Source organism: Diabrotica virgifera, chromosome 8 (assembly GCF_917563875.1).
Source record: "Diabrotica virgifera virgifera chromosome 8, PGI_DIABVI_V3a".
Lineage (NCBI taxonomy): Eukaryota > Metazoa > Arthropoda > Insecta > Coleoptera > Chrysomelidae > Diabrotica > Diabrotica virgifera.
Window position 1 is genome coordinate 68390779 of NC_065450.1, and position 23252 is coordinate 68414030.

Sequence of the window (23252 nt, forward strand, 5' to 3'; positions counted from 1 at the left end):
GGGAATATGGGATGGTTTTCTTGCGAAGGGGTTGTAGCTCAATAATCGAAAGGCGCGTGATTTAAGAGTTTATTCTTAGAATATAAGCTATACGAATTAAACTACTATTAACTTTTTTGTAAAAACTTACAGTTTTTCAGTGTTTTACGAAAAACTGCTTCAAAACATGCATTTTTTCACGAATAATTAAAATCTTTGATCTTTAATAACTTAAAATGTATTGACTTATTTTAATAACTTTATATAATAAATTTTGTTTTTAATTTGTTCTTTTATTGATTTGTGCAGTTATTTTTTATAAAATAATTTTCACCCCCGAGAAGGGGCGGTATCCACCCTCAGGGTAAAGGCGCAAGGTGGTACCATATCACCTTTGTTTCTTGAGGTATCCTCTAACCACTGACCAATTTTCGTGAAAATCGATGAAGGTTCATCGAAATTGAAGGTAATCGTTGATTTTTACCTTCAGTGACTGCACTATCAAAATAAATTGCAATTTACAGATCTAAATGCGCGTAATTTGGGAGCTTATAAATTATTAAATGATATGTAGTCGCCAAATAATTAATTTAATGCATTTTAAGTACAACTTTCTCTTAAGCCGGGATTATAGGGTGGTTTTCTTGCTAAGGGGTTGTAGCTCAATAATCGAAATGCACGTGATTTAATAGTTTATTCTTAGAGTATATAAGCTATAGGAATTATATCCGCAATACGATATATTTTAAGTTTTCTCAGCCATTTTTCTCTTAAGTTAAATCAATTAAAGGGTTGTTTGGGGGCGAAGGGGATGAGCTCAAAAATCGAAACTATATAATTTCAAGAGCTCATAAATAGCTCGTAATTCTGCCGCAAAAACCGATTCAATATTCCTATTTGTAAGTTATGGGGGGGGGGCTGACTCAGCCCCCCCACTAAAGTATTAAATTCCTGCTCAGTGGAACGAGCTCAAAATTTTTAGTTTGCGGAATATGAAAGCTCATAAATCGGGGCTATTTGTTTTTTAATTTTTGCAAGTGGGGGGGGGGCAGCTCAACACGGGTGAAATTATCAAGGCTATTCTGACCTTGTTAACAGCTGATCTAAAAAGTTCATTAGTGGTGCAGCCAAACCACTCTCAAATTCCGCAACCATGACACTCTTCTACGGCCTGGATTCCGTATTCCTTATATTTTTCCTTGCATTATATTTTGAAGTAATGGGTATTTATGTCCTCTCATTATACTTTCTAGAAGTATATAAAATCTTTAAAAATAACACAGAAACATGTCCAACATTGTTTCGAGTTAATAACTTTTGCCCCCATCTGCGAACAAAATGATTGTGCCATTTCGTTTAAAAAATCACTGGAGCGAGATAAAAAAAGACTATAAAAAAATACGAGTGGCATCAAGACAGGGGCTCTAAACCAGTAGGCTATGAATACGTATTAGCTTCCTCTCAATTTATTTTCTCTTTTTAATAATCATAAAACTGAATCCTGAGTATTCCATTTATTTTGGTATCAGCATCAATTTCGGTCTAGGATATACAGAACGTTTGGAGTTGTATCTTTGTTAGATCTATAGAAATATGGAGACATGGAATAAAATAAAAGTAATGTACAATTTATAATTGGCTTTTCTTTAGTATGTACTTTATATAGGGTGTCCCAAAAGTAGTGGAACGGTCGAATATTTCGCGAACTAAACATCGGATCGAAAAACTAAAAAATACGTGTTCAATCATTTTCAAAAATCTATCCAATGACACCAAACACCAACCCCCCACTACACCCCCTGGAGGTGGGGTGGGGGGTAACTTTAAAATCTCAAATGGAAACCCCTAGTTTTTCTTTCAGATTTGGATTCGCTACGTAAAAGTAAGCAACTTTTATTCAAGACATTTTTTCGAACTGTGGATAGATGGCGCTATAATTGGGAAAAACCATTTATCCTGATACCATAGGTAAATTATAGAAACGGTCTACTATCTCGAGAAATACACTTCCAAATGAGAAACCAAAAAACAGGTTTTTAATATTTTTCGAAAACCTATCGATAAACACTAAAAATGACCCTCCAACCCACCCCCTGGAGACGGGGTGGGGGGTAAATTTAAAATCTTAAATAGCAACCTCCACTTTTTATTGCAGATTCGAATTTGTCATGAAAAATTAAGCAACATTTATTCGAAACATTTTTTAAAATTGCTGGTAGATGGCGCTAATAAATCGTATTTTTCCAATTAAAGCGCCATCTATCAACAATTCTAAAAAATATTTCGAATAAATGTTGCTTAATTTTTCATGACGAATCCGAATCTGGAATAAAAAGTGGGGGTTGCTATTTAAGATTTTAAAGTTACCCCCCACCCCACCTCCAGGGGGTGGGTTGGAGGGTCATGTTTAGTGTTATTCGATAGGTTTTCGAAAAGTATTAAAAACCTTTATTTTGGTTTCTCATTAAATTTGGAAGTGTATTTCTCGAGATATTAGACCGTTTCTATAATTTACCTATGGTATCAGGATAAATCGTTTTTCTCAATTATAGCGCCATCTATCCACAGTTCGAAAAAATGTCTTGAATAAAAGTTGCTTACTTTTACGTAACGAATCCAAATCTGCAAGAAAAACTAGGGGTTTCCATTTGAGATTTTAAAGTTACCCTCCACCCCACCTCCAGGGGGTGTAGTGGGGGTTGGTGTTTGGTGTCATTGGATAGATATTTGAAAATGATTGAACAAGTATTTTTCAGTTTTTCGATCCGATGTTTAGTTCCCGAAATATTCGACCGTTCCACTACTTTTGGGACACCCTGTATAAAAAGTGCTACAGTAGACTAGCGTGAAACTTTCATTATGGTAGGGGAGCCCAAGCGGGGATTTTTGCAGTTACTCGAGCGCGTCAGATTATCATATGGAGAGAAACCTGGTACCCTGCAGATGTACCTCTACCATATATTGGCTTTTAACACAGGGGAGTTCGTTAAGGGGGGCCCGAAAAACAAAATCTATCCTTAAAAAAACTCGAAATTGTCAGATTAAGATAAGGTAAGTTGAATACATGCGAAAGATGTATATTTCAAAAATCTGACGATTTGAGCCGGGCGTAAGGAAATGGGGGAGTCCCAAAGTTTCTCGAAATGGATGGCAGATCGAAAAACTAAAAAGTACGTGCTCAATATTTTTTAAAAATCTATCGAATGTTACGGAGACGACTTCCCACGGAGAGGGGTGGGGGGTAAATTTAATATTTTAAATACGAATCCCGCGATATTTCGCGAAACGAACATCAGATCGAAAAACTGTAAAATATACTTATTTAATATTTTTGAAAAATCTATCGAATGGCACCAAACACGACCCCCCACGGAGGTGGGGGGGGGGTTACTTTAAAATCTTTAATAAGAGCCCCCATTTTTTATTGCAGATTTTGATTCCTTATGAAAAAATAAGAAACTTTTATTCGAAACATTTTTTCGAATTATGCACAGATGGCGTTATAATCGGAAAAAACGATTGTTGAAAATGGAAAATTAAATTAAAAAATGGCAAGCGCCCACTTGGAAAACATTACTTAACTTTTTTTTGGTTTTAGGACCTACTCTTCACAACCCAATAGGTCCCCAAAGCGCTCGAGTGACTGCACATTTAGCATACTTTGCTCTCCTACCATTAAGATTATTGAAAGTATTCATTCAAGATACTAACATTTTAGACTCCTGTTCTGTTTATTAATGTTTTCCAGTACATACTATCATCACTACTGCATTTATCATTCACAGGTGACAGGTGATGCATGTTGTTCATTCGACATTTTCAAAATCACAAGGAATTAGTACTGTGTATATGTTATTCACAAAATGTTATTATGTTATATAACGGACTCTAGTCGTCGGTCGTGTAAATGAACTCCAACTTACAACTATTTCGTGAAAATAATACTTCACGGTCTATAATATATACTATACAAGTCTCGAGGACTTGTATAATAGATAATAGAAGAACGGACTCCCCTCGTCAAGTAAAGGTACTCCAACTTCCAACTATTTCGTGGAAATAACAACACTTTGATTCTCCTCAAGATTTTTCTCTGTGGCCATTATTTGGCTGATTTGACGTTTGTTAAGGGCAAGTTGGATTCTGGCTCTATATTCGATGATTGGTCTTATGAATGTCTTATAAGTGTAAAGGAGAGTAACATGATTAGTGTTCCCCAATTTACCACTTAGTGCTTTTAGCAGGTTGGCTCTGTTTCGTACCCCCCCTTTGGCTCTGTTTCGTTTAGGGTGTTTTTAAGGTCAGTGTTCCAGTTGAGTGTCTTTGAGAATTCGACACTCAAGTAGGACACTGATGATGTAGTTCCAGTTCAACCAGTTCAAGGCGAGATCATTTAGAATTTCTGAATAGAATGAGTTGCGTTTTAGATGGATTGAGGGTTACTCTCCATTTGTTGGATCACTTGACTAAGGAGTAAGTTGTGCTTGGACATTGTCGAATAGAGAGCGTTCTCTACAATTGCCCTGTGGAAGTCCGTTTGGAAGATATGTTGGGGACTGGGAGGTCACTGATGACGTGTTTGTTCTATTCCAGTTCAAGGCGAGATCATTTGGAATTTCTGAATAGAATGAGTTGCGTTTTAGATGGATTGTGGGTTACTCTCCATTTGTTGGATCACTTGACTAAGGAGTAAGTTGTGTTTGGACATTGTCGAATAGAGAGCGTTCTCTACAATTGCCCTGTGGAAGTCCGTTTGGAAGATATGTTGGGGACTGGGAGGTCACTGATGATGTGTTTGTTCTATTCCAGTTCAAGGCGAGATCATTTGGAATTTCTGAATAGAATGAGTTGCGTTTTAGATGGGTTGAGGGTTACTCTCCATTTGTTGGATCACTTGACTAAGGAGTCAAGTTGTGCTTGGGCACTTTCGAATAGAGAGTGTTCTCTACAATTGCCCTGTGGAAGTCCGTTTGGAAGATATGTTGGGGACTGGGAGGTCACTGATGATGTGTTTGTTCTATTCCAGTTCAAGGCGAGACCATTTGGAATTTCTGAATAGAATGATTTGCGTTTTAGATGGATTGAGGGTTACTCTCCATTTGTTGGATCACTTGACTAAGGAGTAAGTTGTGCTTGGACATTGTCGAATAGAGAGCGTTCTCTACAATTGCCCTGTGGAAGTCCGTTTGGAAGATATGTTGGGGACTGGGAGGTCACTGATGATGTGTTTGTTCTATTCCAGTTCAAGGCGAGATTATTTGGAATTTCTGAATAGAATGAGTTGCGTTTTAGATGGATTGTGGGTTACTCTCCATTTGTTGGATCACTTGACTCAGGAGTCAAGTTGTGCTTAGGCACTTTCGAATAGAGAGTGTTCTCTACAATTGCCCTGTGGAAGTCCGTTTGGAAGCTATGTTGAGGACTGGGAGGTCACTGATGATGTGTTTGTTATATTCCAGTTCAAGGCGAGATCATTTGGAATTTTTGAATAGAATGATTTGCGTTTTAGATGGATTGTGGGTTACTCTCCATTTGTTGGATCACTTGACTAAGGAGTAAGTTGTGCTTGGAAATTTTCGAATAGAGAGTGTTCTCTACAATAATAATTGCCCTGTGGAAGTCCGTTCGGAAGCTATATTGGAGACTGGGAGGTCACTGTTGTAGACTTTATATAGAATAGGTGCTAGTATTGCGCCCTGTGGGACTCCTGTCAGAGGAGTGAACGGTGAGGATAGTTTTGTTAGCGACTTTTATGCAACTAGTCCGAGCGCAAAGGTGGATATTACCTATTTCTTTGGAAAGGAATAGGTACTAAAGCTTGGTGTAACTTTTTCGATCAGACCAGTTTGCCAGCCCTGATCGAATGCTTTTTGTACAGATAGGAAGATGCCTATAGCTTGCCTGTTGTGCTCACTAATTGCCTGAAAAGTTAAGATTGCTGCTTCTATCAATACGTTTTGAATGGAGTGATCAGCTCTGAATCTGAATTGAGTGCTAGGAATGACGTGATATGTCTCTAGGTGTTCTGTGAATCTTTTCTTGAGGAGCTTCTCTTAGATCTTGCATAGTGTACTTAGTAATGAAATCGGTCTATAGGATTCTGTCCCTTCTTCTCTGGTATTTATTATATCTTCGAGATATCTTCGAGATCAGTGGCAGCTCGTGGTAATTTAAAAAGGGTGTTCAATTAAGGAATGTAATTATAGAAATGGTGAATAACAGCCACGGGAAATTGTTGCACAGGAGAAAAATTTTTGAGGGCCTCGCACGATTTTGTCTAAATTTGATATTATTATTTATTACTGTTGTTCTTATATGAATAAAACATAAAAGAAATATGAGATACGTTTTATTATCGTATGCAATACATTAAGTCAAAGCGAATTAGAAACAAAATTTGTTTAGTAATTACAAATAATAATATAAAAATGTCTGTAATTTTTGTATTCAATTTATTAAATTTATTCATTTAATTTATACAAAAAATCCATTCTTCGATTTTTGTGTTTTGCAAAAACATCGATAACACGAGAATTAAAGTATGAAGATAACACGAACAGAAAATAATACCAAACTGTGAACCGAACCGCTCCACCGGTCCCTGTGTGCACTGCACAAATCCTCACTGTTTTAAATAGGCGATCACTGGTTTCACGGATTTTAAGATTTCTCTTTCTAACTACAGGGATAGGTTAGTACTGGCTGGTTCAATTTGAATTCTGCACCACAGCATAATATCTGCACTTGCCAGTTGCATCTAGAGGCGTAGAGCAAATAAATATGATTAATAAATAAAGTTATTTTTTAATGATTCTATGAGATTAAAAAAAATAGTTTAATGATACTATAACATTTATGAGATTTAAAAATACTTTATTTTAATGAAATTTTATTGGGTGTTCACTGCACAAGTGAACCAATGGAGAAACCGCCCCTGTTCGAGATATCTTCGACGATCTATTTATCGTGTTATCACTCCACGTAGACGCTAATATTTTGTACTCTGCTATTCCTTGTGTGTTATTTATTTGATTTCTAGCTTTCTACTTTTGTGGATTTTCTTGACATTTTCTTGAATATTTCTTGACAGGGTTGAATATATATGTATCGATAGAACTAACGCCTAAAGTAGTGCCAACTCAGGGATTATGAAAACCAATCAGTTATTGACTTTAGTTAAGACTTGCTTATACAAAAAGTTATTAATTAATTATCCACCATATCCCTATAAAGTCGTAAGTTATCCAGTACAAAAAGATTCCCGCTTGAAAAAGTCTCGCAGGCGTCCATGCCATACCCTATAAATTTCTCAACCGTTTCGAAGTTAGTGCCTCATATCCAAAAACTGTCATTCTCCCTGCCATGTATATAGTCCATAACTTTTAACGGAAACAATATCACAATAACCCCGTATAAAATGTATTCCCGTAGCTCTTTTCGGAGTCAGTGCTGCGGCCCCTTTAAATGAAGGGGAACCGGGGGGCCCACCCGGCAGTTTATGTGCGATGCAATCTAGGAATATATTCCGGGAATAAGCCCGGAGCATAAAAGAGCGGGAGCACATAAAAAAGATCGCGTCGTCGTCTCCACAATGTGACGGCGGGGAAACGATTTCTCGCGGGGCGAGAGGGGGGAGGAAAGGGGGCTTTTCATTAAGCTTTTTTTCGGAGTTTCCTTCTCTCGATCGGTCTGAGAAAAACCGGCGGTGCTGCCGATGTTCAAACTCGATTCCAAATATCGAATAAGGTCTTTAATGTCTAAAAATACTGTTATGTTGTCAATCAAACGCGTCGATCTGTTTTCTCTCTTCCGTCTCTTGAAAAGGCCGTTACGTATGTGAGTAAACATGGGGAGAATCGCTCTGACCAAAAATTATTCAGTAAACGTCTTCTTCTTATGTTACATGCATAGCATGTGTTTATTGACTTAGGTGTAATAATTTCTCGATTCCAGTACGTAAGTATCTTACCATTTCCCTGTGATGATCTTGCCGGAAGATTCTTCCTTGCTGGCCTTCCGTTCTTTACAATCATTCCTTAACAATCCTTAACATTCCTTACAATCCTTTCCTTAATTCCAGTATATCACCATCTGCATATTTAGTGTTGCCGTTTCCTTCCTAACTTGGACCCGTTTTTAATGCTTACTTTTTCATTTTGCCCATTACCAAAAATAGGATACAGATAGACCTTAATTTTAGGTTTAGTTACTGAGTTTGTGGATAACCAGTCTCGCAGCACAGATTTAAATAAAATATTATTAGCCCAGTAAATGAACGAGAAATACGGCGATGCCGTGTAATTTTCAGGGGCAACTCCGAATTGCATCAAAATTTGGATTTAGGTTCTACTTACTCTCCACTTCAAAATTGAAACTGTGCCGTTGGTTGCTTTTACTTGGGAGGTGACAGTCACCCCTTCTCGGGGGTGAAAAAACATACGTTCAAGATAAGGCTAGAAATGGATAAGTTAGCTGATTTTAAGCAACTTTTGTTCTATAGAGTTTTTTACGTAACTCAATACTTTTCGAGTTATTTGCGATTGAAAATGTTTATTTTTCGACAAAAAAACTACGTTTTCAGACGGTTTTTCGCAAATAACTCAAAAAGTAAATATTTAATCGAAAAAAATATCCTTAGCAAAAGTGTAGCTTAAAAAAAAACGAAAAAAAAATGGTTTATCAGTAAAGAAAAGTCTATCAAACGAGTAAAAACAAAGTTGTAGCTCATGAAAAATACGTCCTTATTCGTCTAATTCCAAATCGAATATTTCAAGGTGTAATCAACGAAAAATTAAGCATCTTTCGGGAAAAACCCATTTAAACCTTTTTAAAGTGTTTATAAAAAGCTTTATTTTAATTGTTTTTAAAAGTTTCTAACATTAAAAATAAGCGAGTTACGCTTAAAATAAAGTTGCTTTTTTTTTTGGAAAAAAAAATGATGAAATGCTCCCCGTGTTTAGCTCCCCAAATGAAATTAATCGCTACCGCTTTACAAACAATTTACTTATTTATCTATTTTTTATATGATCTGTCAGTCTCACCGGTTTAAAGTGCTTATTTTTGAAAGGGTTATAGTTGAAAAAGCTTGAACGGGTCACTAATCACGAGTGTATGCAAATTTTGAACAGCCATATCTTAACCAATTTTTGTCTTACGGAAAAACAAAATGAAACTAGTATATTTATAATGGCAAAACCTACATTTTTTACTCTTTAAGATTTTCTTATCAATAATACTTTTTAAGTTATTTTAAAAAAAGGAATTTTTTCAAAAATTTTTAGAAATTTTTTTTTACTATAAAACAAATTTTTTTCAAAAATAAGCACTTCAAACCAATCAAACTCACAGATCATATAAACAATACACATACAGTTAAAATAAATGGTAAAGCGGCAACGATTAATTTTATTTACTGTGTAAAAAAATCGTTTTCACGATTTTTTTTACCAAAAAAAGGGATCACTTTTTTTTCAGTGTATGTATCTCGTTTATTTTTGATGCTAGATACTTTTTTAAAAAACAAGTATAAAGCTTTTTTAGATACTTTAAAAATGTTAATAAGCTTTTCCCGAAAACTGCTTAATTTTTCAGTGATTTCTCGTTGAATTATTAGATTTGGAATTAGACGAATAAGAACGTATTTTTCATGAGCTACAACTTTGCTTTTACTCAGTTTATAGACTTTACTGATAACCATTTTTTCGGTTTTTTATATGCTATACTTTTGCTAAGAAAATTTTTTTCGATAAAATATTTACTTTTTGAGTTATTTGCGAAAAACTGTCTGAAAACGTAGTTTTTTTGTCGAAAAATCAACATTTTCAATCGCGAATAACTCAAAAAGTATTGACTTACTTAAAAAACTTTATAGTACGAAAGTTGCTTATAATCTGTCAGTTTATCCATTTCCGGGCTTATTTTAAACACGCGTTTTTCACCCCCCGAGAAGGGGTGACTGTCACCCCCCAAGTAAAAGCAACCAACGGCACAAATTCAACTTTGAAGTGGAGGGTAAGTAAAACCTAAATCCAAATGTTCATGCAATTCCTAGTTGCCCCTGAAAATTACACTTCAAAACGGTCATTTATTGGGCTATATACAGTGATGACAGCGCTAATAACTGGCAAAGTAACGCAAAAGGTGGAAAACATAATACATTATACATTGTGAAGTAAAAAGAGATGAAACTAGTAGAGGTGGAAATTATCGATATAAACGTATAAAATTAACATTTTATTACATAGTTTCCCACCTTTTGACGTATCGTAGGAGTGTGACAACTGTCTCTGTGGCAGAAGAATTTTATAAAATACTCCTGTCACAGACGTCTTAAGGTGGGAAACTATGTAATGTAATATTAATTTATAAGTTTTTATTGATACTTTCCACCTCTACTAGTGTCTTCTCTTTTTATTGCACAATGTATTATGCAAATAAGCGCGCTCATCACTGTATAAAGTTACTTGGGTAGAACTAAATATTAAGAGGAAACAGTAGCGATCAACAGGTAGCAAAAACGCGTTCCAAGATTGCGGCTGTAATTTTGAATATTTTTTCGAGATATTTGGCACACGTATTTGTAATATAATAAAGAATGGCGGTACAGAGCCCAATTTGAAATATATTATTAATATGTGGAAATTACTCTGTAATTAAATACAATATTAAAAAAAACGAGCCCGTACCGCCATTAGGAAGAACAAAAAAATAAACTCTTCAAATAAACTTTTTTATCCGATGATGCCTAGATTTTGTGTCATTTTGGAACTACTAAAATTTTTTATTTTACAGGGTGTAACAAAAATACAGGTCATAAATTTAATCACATATTCTGGGACCAAAAATAGTTCGATTGAACCTAACTTACCTTAGTACAAATGTGCACATAAAAAAAGTTACAGCCCTTTGAAGTTACAAAATGAAAATAGATTTTTTCCAATATATCGAAAACTATTGGAGATTTTTTATTGAAGATGAACATGTGGCATTCTTATGGTAGTAGTGTCTTAAGAAAAAACTATAGTGAAATTTAGACACCCCATAAAAATTTTATGGTGGTTTTGTTCCTTTAAACCCCTCCAAACTTTTGTGTACGTTCCAATTTAATTATTATTGTAGTACCATTAGTTAAACACAATGTTTTAAAATTTTTTTTTGCCTCTTAGTACTTTTTCGAAAAGTCAGTTTTTATCGAGATATTTTGCATATTTGTCAAATCCACCACATATTTGTATATGGCAAAGTACGATTACGGAGACTTGATAATAATAGGAAACTTTATTTATGATTTACATTTTTAGGGATATTTTGAACCATATTAAAAAAGAAGCCACATCTCGATAAAAGGTGCCTTATCGAAAAAATATAAAGAACTAAAAAAGTTTTAAAAACACTGTGTTTAACTAATGGTATCGCAGTAATAGTTTAATTGGAACGTACACAACCATTTGGGGGGTTTAAAGGAACAAAGCCCCCATAAAATCTGTATGTAAACATATTAGAAAAGAAGCCGCAACTCGATAAAAACTGCCTTGTCGAAAAAATACTAGGAGCCAAAACAGTTTTAAAAATATTGAATTGAACTAATGGTATCAAAATAATAATTTAATTGGAATGTATACAAAAGTTTGGGGGGTTTAAGGGAACAAAACCCCCATAAAATTTTTATGGGGTGCACAAATTTCACGATAATTTTTCTTTAAGATATTGCTGCCATAAAAATGCCACATGTTGATTCTCAATCAAAAATCTCTTAATAGTTTTCGATATATTCGAAAAAATCGATTTTCATTTTGTAACTTCAAAGGGTTTTTTTATGTGCATATTTGTACTAAGGTAAGTTAGGTTTATTCGAACTATTTTTGGTCCCAGAATAGGTGATTTAATTTATGACCTGTATTTTTGTTACACCCTGTATTAGTGGTTCCAAAACGACACAAAATCTAGACATCGGATAAAAAAGTTTATTTGAAGAAAGTGTATTTTTTTGTTGTTCTTAATGGCGGTAGAGGCTCGTTTTTTTAATATTATACTTAATTACAGAGTAATTTCTACATATTAATATATTTTTCAAATTGGGCTCTGTATCCACATTCTTTATTATATTACGAATACGTGTGCCAAATATCTCGAAAAAATATTCAAAATTACAGCCGCAATGTTGGAACGCGTTTTCGCTACCTGTTGATTGCTACTGTTTCCTATTAACGATTATTTTTTAATGATTCTAATTTCCAATCGAGTAATAAGATTTTTCATCACTTGTTTAATGCTGTCCAATCAGATTATTATCATAATCTATTTCTAACTCTGTATTAGCGACATCATACGTTTTAAATGATTTCCTTGTCATGTTTTCTTTCAGATTTACAATTTTAAAGAAAATATTAAATAAAAGTAGCTAATTGGCAAGAATCACATGAATAGAACTAGCAATAAGAATAAGAAGCTAGCAATAAGAATAAGAAAGCAATAAAGCACTAAAATCGGCCTTACCTCCGAAAAAAAAACGACAAGACGGATCTTAATAATTCTTTTTGCATTTGATTTGTGAATGCCTCAGGAAACTTTGTGACCCCTAGCCATGAGATAATATTGAAAAAGTGCATATTTATAAAAAATGTATTCTAAAAGTGCATCTCAGACAGACAATAAAAAAAATTCAGAACTCGTCAATTATCGGCGGAAATGAGTTCAATTTTGTTACTTTGGGGTTGCTGAAAACGAATATGATGTTGCAAGTGATCTCCGGAGTATTGGAAGGATCTCCGGAGTACCTGCTGTCCAGGGTACCTACTGTTTACCTCGTCTTCTTGATTTGTGGGCAAATTCATTAAAACATTAGTCAAAAATCATTACTCGGGGGTTTTGTGGTCGCTGACGACGAATATGACATCTGAAGTGATCTCCGGAGTATCTGGTGCCCAGGGTACCTACTCTTTACCTCGTATTATGGAGTTTTCAGAAAATCCATTAAAAAATTAGCCAAAAATCATTACTTGGGGTTTTTGGGGTCGCTGAAAACGAATATGACGTCGGAAGTGATCTCCGGAGTACCTGGTGCCCAGGGTAACTACTGTTTATCTCATCTTCTGGAGTTTTCACCTCCATTCCAAAATTTAAAGAAGAGATAAGTAATCAATTCAAAAGGAGAAAAGTAAATTTTAGTATTTTTGTAAGAATAGTCTAACGAATTATTTAAATAAAATTTTTGTTAAAACAAAGGAGATATCAGAATTAAAGCTTAATTTATTAGATGAGAAAAAAGTTGCAACAGAATTAAAATTTAGTTTAATTTTTACATATTATATTTATGGTATATTGGATAAATAAAAATATTTATAACATTTATATGACATAGAGTGTGTTAAATTTCCCTGTTTTGTCTCTGGGTGAAGTAAGCAACTAGAGATATTAGAAGCCATAAACCTAAGGTAATGCATTAAAATTAAAATAGCCCTGAGAATAAAACTTATTAGAGAATTCAATTTAATTTTGGTTTTGTTTTACATAAGTAATAATTAAAATAATTAAGTAATGAATCAAAATAAGAATTTGCTGGTCAATCTTATAAAAAGAGAGAAATACAGAGCATAACAGTACATAAAGGAATTTTGGGTAAAAAATCAATAAATAGACAACAGACATTATGAAAACATTCCCTTCTATTTAAGCGAAGACTGACATGACAGAACGGAAATCAAGTGTTGTCAACTGACAAATATTTTGTAGTAACTTATACCTAAGTGGGCATGGACTATATAGAAATTTTATGTATATATACCTATTATTAAGTTTTATATATGCCTGATAAAAGACTTAAGTGCCAACTATTTTTAAAAGAAAAATAGTAAAACAAAATCGAAAGTTACCAAATAAATAAAATTAATAGAAAGTGAAATAAAATAATTATTTAAATATAAATAACAAATATGTGACTTTACAACGTTACAGGTATAGTTCCACAAATGACTCAAATATTAAGAAAATTGGCAACAGCGCACGTCACCCGTCTGTCTTGAATAGTCTTCAGCAAAGCGATGACGCAAGTCTCACAGAGAACAAGCAGTCTTTCATCTTCAGACCCGACCCCCTTTTTTTCCCGGCGACGAGATGGCTTTTCAAAGATTTCGCAGGAACTTTATGCGCCTATATATATTGCGTGTGGCGAGGCAGGATTTCTGGATTTACTGCCTTTTTTATTATCAGGAAGCCGTCTGCTCCCCGTTCTTCTCTGCCCTGCCCGGGGGGTAAGGTATTATGGCATGGTTTAGAGACAATTTTCAGTGGGTATCATAGAAGGTTTCTCAAGAAACGTTATTGCAAGTTATTGCTACGCCTTGGACCGTTTCACTGATTTTTTATTTCATTTTCAGTTGTGCGGAATTTACTGTAAAATTTGATCTGTATACCTAAAACAAGAATAAAAAACCGCTAAACGCCGTAAAAATGAGTGGCGCATAAAATATTCCAGCTACAAAAGATCTGATATGAATGTTACGTGGCGCGAAAATGTATTTTCATTTTGATGCAAAACAAAATTTTAGTTTTATTTTAAAAGATTTTTTCATAATATTTGCTCAATTTGAAGTAAAACGCGCCACAAAAGAGTAACTTCGATACAGTTTGAATTTTGAAACTCTTTTGTGGCGCCTTTACTTCAAATTTAGCAAATATTATGGAAAAATTGTTTAAAATAAAACTAAAATTTTATTTTGCATCAAAATGAAAATACATTTTCGCGCCACGTAATATTCATATCAGATCTTTTGTAGCTGAAATATTGTATGCGCCACTCATTTTTACGGCGTTTAGCGGTTTTTTATTCTTGTATCAGGAGTTTTTTAAAGTTTTTTTATAAATTAAATCTATTAAGTTGAATGCAATTCTTCTCGATTACACGTTAAGCTTTATAAATGGTCGCCTGTGTCGCATTATCTCCCAAATGATCTAGTGTCCATCGAATGTACACTAGATTTTTTTTCTATTCGAAATAGATTGAACAAAAATATTGGGATGGCCGGTTAATGAACTCGGATTGCCCGTTGCCAGATCAAATTTAGCGTCGTAACCACTACAACTACATAAACCATTTCGGGAATAATCGTTAATTTTATTATACTTTTGTAGCTTAATAACTTCTAAACGGCTTAACCGATTTTGATCACTAAACATGAGTTTGAAACGTATATGATGCATCTAAGGTCAAGTATGATAACTGAAGCTATTACAGGAATTATTGAGCTTCAAAAACCGTTTTTTCCATAGGAAATAGATTTGATCATACTTATGAAGCCTATAACTTAAAAATTCGAATTTTGCGGGATATGAGGTATAGACCGTAAGATTCGTCTAGAGTCCTTCTACAAACGCTCAGTTATTCGCGCAATTCGTAGGTTGAAATTTTGAGTAATTGTCGAAAAATCAAAATTTTCAAAGTTTAGTTTTTCAGTTTTTTTACAACCCAAAATTCAACATGCTCTCAAAAACATGAAAAATAATAAAGCTCCGGAGGAAGATGGTGTATTCATTGAGACAATTAAATTTAGGAGGTCCACTTTTGATGTCACGAATCCAAATACTTTTTAGTCTTGGTTTGTGTAACGAAATCATTGAAAATAAATAGAAAAATTATGTTTCAATCTTCCTTCATAAAAAATGAGATAAATTAGATGTTGAAAACTATAGCCCATTACACTCAACGAAAAAGTACGTAATATTAATAAAAATGTTAATTCAGACAACAAAAGCAATACTTAAAATTTGTGCAATTCTTGGTTTTATTGGAACAACAAAGCGATGTTCATCAATTCATTATTTTCGTTAGTTGATCCAATGTATTACGTTACAATAAATTTCGTTTATTTCTACAATTATTTCCGTTTATTCTTACAATTAATTCTGTTCATTCCCACAATAAATACGGTTATTCTTACAAGCAATTCTATTCATTCCTACAATCAGTTTCGTTCATTCCTACTATGAACGTATTTTATAATAATATTTACTGAATGCATTAGCTCAATGTATGATATTAATTGATTAATAATAATTTTGCAAATCCCCTTTTTTGTCCTAAACCTAATGTACTTTACACTGTGTGATTTCTCATATGATTTCACTTATACAGTGCGCTGGAATAAGTGTTACCCCCCCCCCCCCTCCCTTATTAACTTATTTATTTTTAGCTCATAAGCAAAACGTTCAGGTCGATTTTTAAAATAATCAAAGTATATTATAACATCAATGTTTCGAACTTTACGCGATCCCTCTTCAGGTGACAGGCACAACTTTGATTTTTTTAAAAGGGAAAGTACATCATGTGACAGCTCATTAAAAAGCATTTGAGATAGTGATTCCAAAAATGTATAACACTTTAATCCTTTTTGAGAGCGTAGGTGCAAAATTTCGATCGAATTCTTTTTAAACGCATTTATTTTTTTTTGGAATCCTGAGAAAACTAATAAGTATTTTTGACAAATTTAAACGCCGAATAAAATATTACATTATTACCGAGGGCTGAAAGTCCCTTAGAATAAACAAATAGTTTCTTTTAAATGGTATATGTATTTGAAATTAAAAATCATACTAACTTTTCTCTTTTTCACCCCTGTGACTTATTAAAATAATCATTATAGAAGTTCTCAGGGACTTCAGACCCTCGATAATACTGTAATATTTTATTCTGCGTTGAAATTTTTCAAAAATACTAATTAGTTTTCTCAGGATTCGAAAAAAATTAATACGATAATAGACACACGAAAACTTCCTTCCAGTATGAACTACACTTGGAAACGAAATGAAATTATTCGGCACTTCGGCAGAGGTAACAGCATTGTTTAACAAAGAATTCTTTTTAAAAAATGGTGTGACAATGGTAACACAGAGAAGCTCGAGGTATCACGATAAGGAAAAGCCGTTACATTTCAAATGGTCAAGCAAAACATTTATTGTTTCAACAACTGCGTTTATTGTTACCATGAACGCATTGATTGTGGTTATTAAACGCAGTAGTAGGTTGATTAATGCATTTCGTTGTCACAACAATTAGTTTACATCTATGGAATAATCAAATATTACTCTATATTAACAACATTTGTACATTGTTTTAATGAAATATGTACGTTGTCACGATAAACCAAGGTAATTGCTTATCATCTACGAAATCAAGAAAGTGTTTTGCTGCCAGAATTATCATTATTTATTAAATATACGAAACTAACTTATTGGCTGTATACTGAATAAATTGAGTGTTATTGATTAATGTACTCTAGTTATTTTCACAATTATTATTCAACCATTGTGACAATAACCAAATACATTCGTCAATGTCTAAAAGTTCGTTGAAACAAAAAATTAAATTGTTGTTACAACGAAGTACTATTCAATAGTCACTGTTAATCAATATTACGAACTAAATTTTTTTTGAGTGTAGGTCAAGTCAGGCGGAGTCCTGAACCAAGATGTCTTTTGAAGATTGCAGACCTCCCTCTAATAGACGAAAAAAAGGTACATTTTTGCAATATAAGAACGTGCACAAAGGGACAAGGACGGGAATATATTATGTACAGTCAACCCAGTAAATCACGTAGCAATTGACATCAAAATAAGAGCAAAAATATCAAATGTTACAAAGAAAAGAGATAGTAAAACAGAGGAATACGATGTATTAAGCTTGACTAAGAACACAAAATATTGTAGATTCAAGTAAAGACATACACCAGTAACAGTCCAGGAAGACGCAAAAAAGACATAAATGAAAAATATAAACTTTTGGGTCTAATCATTCAGGGAAAGATCCAAGGTTAACGTGGTTCTGATAGAAGAAGAACATCATGGCTGAAAAATGGTATGGAAAACAATGATACCGAAAATCGACTACATCATGATTTACAGCTGCTGTTAATACAGTCACGATAGCGAATATGGTAGCGAACATGATATAAATAGCAAAAATTATTTTTTAATTATATACAACATGAAGTGGAACTCGTTTGGTAATCTAGTCCTGGGGAAAATGCAGACCCTGTATCGCTTTTCGCAACTATTTCACTGCTCTCTTTAAAAGAAACCCTGCTCTTTTGTTTTACAACGCCCTAACTTTCCACGGTCTCCTTTATCCCGGCAAGAAAGTTTGAAACGTTCGCCCAACGTTTTATTGCTACTTAAACGTCTATCCTTCTTCATTGAAGCCGTTTTGGAACTGGAACCTTTTTGTAGTCGGAGTCGGGGACGACGGACGTCAACGGTAAAGACGGTGAGAGAAAATTTCAAATTTACGATTATTACTTGAGCCATAAAAGGGAACAAGGCAGACGAGACAGAGACGGAGTGACTGAAATTTTCTTCAGATTATGTGGAAAATAAAACTACAACGCAGCCATTTTCAACGTTAATTGAAACTTGGTTTCTTTTAACATCCCATTAATCATTGTAAATTAGTCATTTTAGATATTACAGCACACTTGACTATTCTATCTCTCAGTAGCCCATGTTATCCATTTTAGGACGTAGACCTCCCATTCTTGTCTCCATTTGTGTCCGTCCTGGAGTCCTGAGCTTGTTCCTCCATCTGGCTTGCCTCTTTAAGTCATCAACCCATCTCATCTGTGGTCTTCCTCTACTTCTTTTGTATTCGTATTATATTTCCTTGTTCCACCTATCGTCTCTGTGTATGATGTTGTACCCCACAAATGTCCATTTAGATTCGGCTACTTTTTCTCTTACATCCTTCAACTTTGTAATATTGCGAATCCACTCATTTCGTTTTTGGTCCTTCAAGCGTATTTGCAACATATGTCTTTCCATTGATCGCTGTGTTTTTATAAGTTTGTCCATATAATATTATTTTTGGTTAGTGTCCAAATTTGCGCACCATACCTGAGAACTGGTAACACGCACTGGTTGAAGACTCTAGACTTAAGATGTGGCGCACATGGATATTAGTACAGTTAAAATAATCAGACGATAAATATTACGCAAGGGGAATTAAACGTTTTTTCTACTTTAAGGACAAAAAAGCAAGTTCATTAGCGGAACCGAATTAAAAATTATTTTGCACATCATATTTGAAACATTATTTATTTAAAACATCTCATTTTTGTTGGTGAACAAGTATATTAATTTGTCTTGACTAAATTACGGTTCTGTTGATATCCTAGAAGACTTGGTATTCACACAATGTTGCCAAACTGAATTCTGTTGTATCCGGTTTAAATTTAGGGTATTATCCTAAGATGTATTGATACCAAATGTAGCGGTTAGATCAACCAGAAAGTATTAAATAAGTTGGAATAGGCAACAAATCAAGTTCAATAAAGGATTTCTATAGTCGACTATTGCTTCAGTGTATACATAAGAAAATTTTGTAATTATAAAATTAATCTTTTCGACGAAATGATTGTCCAGGAACATGGCCGTCGTAATCAGGCCATCACATGGAAATTTGACAACAGCGAGTAGAGGGCCTTTGAAAATATCTGTTTCTGTTTATTTTATATTATAAGCATTCTGCTGATGGTGTGTTAAACACTTTTGCAAGAAAAAGACCTACTATTAGAGAAATGGCTGTTCCAAAAATATTTCCAGGACTTCCAAAATATTTGACTAAACAAGAATATGGTGGTGAGAATAAAAGTGGTCTCAAAAAAGGATAAATTGTGCCACAGGTATAGTTAACAAAGAATTTCAGTAAATTTTAAGATATTTTTTTACTCTCATACTTTAATATTTCAATTATGATTTCACTATCTGTATCATAATGAGCTTCGTTAGGATAGATTATGATACAGATTTTTGACCAATAGAAGCGCGACATTCGCGATAAAGGCGGCACATGCGCAGTGACCAATGTCAAGTCAAATACATACGCTTTGACAGTTTTCAATATGTAAACAAACTGACTAATTTTAAAAATTAAATCTTTTTAAGAAAATGTCTGAAGACGATACGGATATTAAAAATTTATCCTCAAATTAATTTTAATAATAATTGTAATATTGAAAATAAACATGTATCAACAAAATAATTAATTTAACCATATAAAATCTTATTTTGTTTTACAAAATAATAAATTTGAATATATTTTTCATATATTTTTTAGTCTCACAAAAGGGATTTCTCAAACATATCTGCAAACAAAATCAGCCAAACTGATTTGCGACATCTAATGAAAGGTCGTACGAAGCTAGTTTTGTTGAATATAGCATGATAGTAGGACGATATTTTAGTGATAAGCAGACATAAAATTTCAATAGTATATGAGGAAGTAAAAAAAATGACTGCAGTAACTGTATGGGATAATTGGTTGTATTCCACGTCGCATGGCGACGAGCCAAATCATTAGTTGTTTTAAAAGTATTATAATATTTATCAACTTTATATACATCCTTATGCCGTTCCTGGAAAGGGACAAAAGACCTTACCAACGAGATTTTAAATCGTTACGGCCGCTAGTCTTTTGTCTTTTCGGACTTTTAAGTCTTTTGTTTCTCTCTTCGCTCCTTGCGATATATCTCTAATCCTCATGCGTCGTTACTTTTTATTGACTTGTCCTTTTTGATTTTGTAATCAGATCTATAGTTTGGTGTTTTAGATGGGGTTGTAAGACATTTTGGTTTAGGTCGTTAAATAAAATATAATAGACTGTAAGGTTAATATTTGGTCTTTAAATTAAAAATGGAAAGGCTTAGTCGGTGGTCTCCAATAGACGTTGTAGATTGCGTACAACGTCACGCCGCGCCGTAGGTCAAATCTGTATGCCTAAGTCGATGGTCTCCAATACAGTTCACTCCTCCTTCAGATTCGGGCTCTTTCGCCAAAATATGAAAATGAACTCTAGTAGTTTTTAGGCAATACGTTTTCAAGCAAAATTATCGATAATTTTTATGCACTTGTCTAATTACCCCCGATAATTTCATAGCTTCTATTTTTGCCAATAATTTTAACTGAAAAGAATCTGTAAATGACGTAAATTTTATTGAATTACGGTATTCTGCGATACCTATACTAACGTTTATTTTTTGTTTCAGGTACTAATGAAGAATTTTTACTTCAATTCAGATCATATGCATGTAAGTTATCAAACTCATCAAAAAAGTTAAACATTTTTAATATTAAAGATGTATATTTTTGTGGCATATATAGTTTGAGACATGCCCACACTAATTCAATTGGATTCAGGTCTGAGTAACAAGGAGTTAATCGGAAAATTGCATGGCCATGTTGTGTTAAATTTCATCTGTTTTGAAAGTTTTCAATTCTTGTGATTTGTTGTTTGTCGTTTTCTTCCACAAAATTACCCTCATAATTGAATTGATCAACTATTTCGATCATGATTTGATGTTTAATTATACTGCATATTCTCTTCTCCTTGGAATGATTACTGCCAAAATTTTTACTATCAGAATTATTTTATTATTCAAATTAGTCAAAGCAAAGCAAATTTACGTACCATTTACTATTTTAATGTGTTACAATTTCTAAGTGTCCAATTGGCTCGATACATTCAAATTCCACTGTATCAAGACGAGTAAAAATATCTTACTTGTATTTTGACAATTTGAGACATAATATTATGTTCTGTAGGCAATTACTAGGGTTGACATTTATGAAATTTTGACACTTCTGTCATTTTATAGGTTAATTAAGTATATCGGCGATTTTTTGTGTTTTCTGCATTATTCCTTTAATTTTTAGATGTTTTGTCTACTTTTATATAAAAACAGTCGTTTTTAGAACTCTTTGGCGATGTGTTAGTATAATATAATATGTATGGATTATCATCGAAAGGTGATATGATCAACGAAAAAAGAAGATGAATTTGGTGACTTTTCTAGTAACTTTCTTGGGTGTGAATCTGTCTTTTTAGTTTACTCCTCTTGGTTAAAAAATCAACAGTAGGTATTAATGTTTATTTTGGATTGAGCCACAATTGTTGGTGTAATGAAAATTACATTTCTTAATTAACTACTGTTTGACGTTCTCAAAATGAAAAATACAATTCCAATTGCCAACTATTTTTATAAGAAAAATAATCAAACAAAACAGAGAGTTAACAAATGAATAAAAACAACAGAAATCGTAATGGAATAATTATTTGAATAAAAATAACAAACAAGTGACGTTTTTAATGTTACAAAAACCTTATAGGGAACTTGCACATTACTAGGGTTATGAAGTAATAAATCGTAAGTATTTTCATGTTTTCCAATTTGTGAGTATTTTCATGATCCCTTTTTCTGTTGGAAGCCTCACAAAAGGGTATAAATCTCAGCAAGACAAGGGCAGTCCACACAAAACATTCAGTAAAAAAGGTTCAAATTTTATTACATCGTGGAGTTTTAACAGGAAAGGAAAAATAATTCTGTAGGGTTCGCTACGTCCTTTCAGAAGAGGGTTTTAAAGTTGCCTACGAATATATAGGAAACTTGAAGGAAGTATTGTTTGATGACAGCTTGGTATACAATGTGTTAAGAGTTTTCTGGAATTCGTCCAGTAGGTATTATGTTTATATGGGGTTGAGCCACAATTGTTGGTGTAATGAAAATTACATTTCTTAATTAACTACTGTTTGACGTTCTCAAAATTAAATTCCAACTGCCAACTATTTTTATAAGAAAAATAGTCAAACAAAACAGAAAGTTTACAAATGAATAAAAACAACAGAAAGTGTAATGGAATAATTATTTGAATAAAAATAAAAAATATGTGACGTTTTTAATGTTACAACAACCTTATAGGGAACTTGCACATTTTTGTGCATTTTTGTATTACATAATAATGTTGAGTTTCGTAAATAAGATTTCCAAAATTTTACGCCTCAAAACCTCATAATAACTTGGAAGTACAAATTTAAAATCTTTGTATGTAAATCATTTCAAACGATTGAAAAAGCGCGCGAACCCTTGTGAATTTTATAATGCCATTTCTCATGTCTAATATAAAATTATATATCACTTTGTGTACGTTGTAGTAACTTATTATTTTCCTCCATAACTCTGAAAATATCGACCGCACAAAAAAATTTGTAATGAAAGAAATTATAGAAAATCACATTTTCAACAATTTTAATTCTTATACTTTTTGTCGAGAAGTTGAAAATGGCGGAGATATTGAGCAAAAACGGTTCCCGTTTAAAATCAAAATGACGGCTAGCGCAACGGCGGAATTCAGTCGAGATTTTAAATTTACACTACTATTGACCCTTCCTAAAGATTAGAAAAATAAAATTTGGGGCAGCTCAGCAAGCAAGGTTATGCCTGTTATTCGTCTAC

At 33.4% G+C, this 23252-nt stretch overlaps 1 long non-coding RNA gene across 1 annotated transcript; it reads right to left on the reverse strand.

Annotated features, from left to right (window-relative positions):
* Positions 1-21083: 21083 nt before the first annotated feature.
* LOC114336286 (uncharacterized) lies at positions 21084-21543 on the reverse strand. Its single transcript, XR_003653404.2, has 2 exons — positions 21431-21543; positions 21084-21361 (listed from the first exon to the last, which is right to left on the reverse strand). It is a non-coding gene; the product is annotated as an uncharacterized LOC114336286 (long non-coding RNA).
* Positions 21544-23252: the final 1709 nt, after the last annotated feature.